Consider the following 2,500-nt stretch of genomic DNA (forward strand, 5'->3'; position numbering starts at 1 on the left):
GCGCGAGCAACGATGGCCGCAAAATCGACGCGTCGTCGTTTGCGATTATTCGCCTCAAGTTAGCCATGAGTATGTATATTATTCATTTACGAACGAACGCGGCAGCGTCCACCGGTTGCTCGATGAAATCGATGCGATAAACTACAGCCGTCTCGGCTGGTCGTCGTTAGTCGCGCGAGCAACGATGGCCGCAAAATCGACGCGTCGTCGTTTGCGATTATTCGCCTCAAGTTAGCCATGAGTATGTATATTATTCATTTACGAACGAACGCGGCAGCGTCCACCGGTTGCTCGATGAAATCGATGCGATAAACTACAGCCGTCTCGGCTGGTCGTCGTTAGTCGCGCGAGCAACGATGGCCGCAAAATCGACGCGTCGTCGTTTGCGATTATTCGCCTCTGGCTATCCGTGAGTATGTATAATATTCATATACGAACGAACGCGGCAGCGCCCATCGGTTGCTCGATGAAATCGATGCGATAAACTACAGCCTTCTCGGCTGGTCGTCGTTAGTCGCGCGAGCAACGATGGCCGCAAAATCGACGCGTCGTCGTTTGCGATCATTCGCCTCAGGCTATCCGTGAGTATGTATAATATTCATTTACGAACGAACGCGGCAGCGTCCATCGGTTGCTCGATGAAATCGATGCGATAAACTACAGCCGTTTCGGCTGGTCGTCGTTAGTCGCGCGAGCAACGATGGCCGCAAAATCGACGCGTCGTCGTTTGCGATCATTCGCCTCAGGCTATCCGTGAGTATGTATAACATTCATTTACGAACGAACGCGGCAGCGTCCATCGGTTGCTCGATGAAATCGATGCGATAAACTACAGCCGTCTCGGCTGATCGTCGTTAGTCGCGCGAGCAACGATGGCCGCACAATCGACGCGTCGTCGTTTGCGATTATTCGCCTCAGGCTATCCGTGAGTATGTATAACATTCATTTACGAACGAACGCGGCAGCGTCCATCGGTTGCTCGATGAAATCGATGCGATAAACTACAGCCGTCTCGGCTGATCGTCGTTAGTCGCGCGAGCAACGATGGCCGCACAATCGACGCGTCGTCGTTTGCGATTATTCGCCTCAGGCTATCCGTGAGTATGTATAACATTCATTTACGAACGAACGCGGCAGCGTCCATCGGTTGCTCGATGAAATCGATGCGATAAACTACAGCCGTCTCGGCTAATCGTCGTTAGTCGCGCGAGCAACGATGGCCGCACAATCGACGCGTCGTCGTTTGCGATTATTCGCCTCAGGCTATCCGTGAGTATGTATAACATTCATTTACGAACGAACGCGGCAGCGTCCATCGGTTGCTCGATGAAATCGATGCGATAAACTACAGCCGTCTCGGCTGATCGTCGTTAGTCGCGCGAGCAACGATGGCCGCACAATCGACGCGTCGTCGTTTGCGATTATTCGCCTCAGGCTATCCGTGAGTATGTATAACATTCATTTACGAACGAACGCGGCAGCGTCCATCGGTTGCTCGATGAAATCGATGCGATAAACTACAGCCGTCTCGGCTGATCGTCGTTAGTCGCGCGAGCAACGATGGCCGCACAATCGACGCGTCGTCGTTTGCGATTATTCGCCTCAGGCTATCCGTGAGTATGTATAACATTCATTTACGAACGAACGCGGCAGCGTCCATCGGTTGCTCGATGAAATCGATGCGATAAACTACAGCCGTCTCGGCTGATCGTCGTTAGTCGCGCGAGCAACGATGGCCGCACAATCGACGCGTCGTCGTTTGCGATTATTCGCCTCAGGCTATCCGTGAGTATGTATAACATTCATTTACGAACGAACGCGGCAGCGTCCATCGGTTGCTCGATGAAATCGATGCGATAAACTACAGCCTTCTCGGCTGGTCGTCGTTAGTCGCGCGAGCAACGATGGCCGCACAATCGACGCGTTGTCGTTCGTTTGCGATTCGCTTCAGGCTACCCGTAAGGATGTATATTATTTTATTACTTCCTCGCCGTCATCAGGACGTTTCGTTCGGAGCACGACGACGAGCACACACGCCACCGGGCAAAGCGGGATACGCAAGTTCAAACCGTAAAGGAACGTCGCGAAACGATGTTCGACGGCGTCTCGTTCCTCGGCTGTAGATCCTTGGGCGCTTTGTTTCGGCCCCTGCGCGTTGTGTGTGACAATCGGTCGTCGTCTCCTCTTCGAGCGAGCGCAACGTAAACAGCCAGCATCGTATCTCCGACCGAGACGCGTATATAATGGAAAAATTGACGGCGGGTGACATCCTCGATCGTCGCAACGATGGGTCTTATTTTCTCTTCTCCTCCTCTTTCTTTCGTTAGTAATGGACGTTTTCTTGTTTTTGTTCGAGATCTTTGTTTAGTAATGGACGTTTTTGTGTTATGTTCTTTCGTTTCTTTGTTCGTTTCGACCCAATCGTGTAAACGACGACGCGCGTCACCTCACGCCAGCATCGATCTACCATTAATACGGCGATTCTCGTTCGTCGAGAGAA

The sequence above is a fragment of the Colletes latitarsis genome, chromosome 4, assembly GCF_051014445.1.
Source record: "Colletes latitarsis isolate SP2378_abdomen chromosome 4, iyColLati1, whole genome shotgun sequence".
NCBI classification, from domain to species: Eukaryota; Metazoa; Arthropoda; class Insecta; order Hymenoptera; family Colletidae; genus Colletes; species Colletes latitarsis.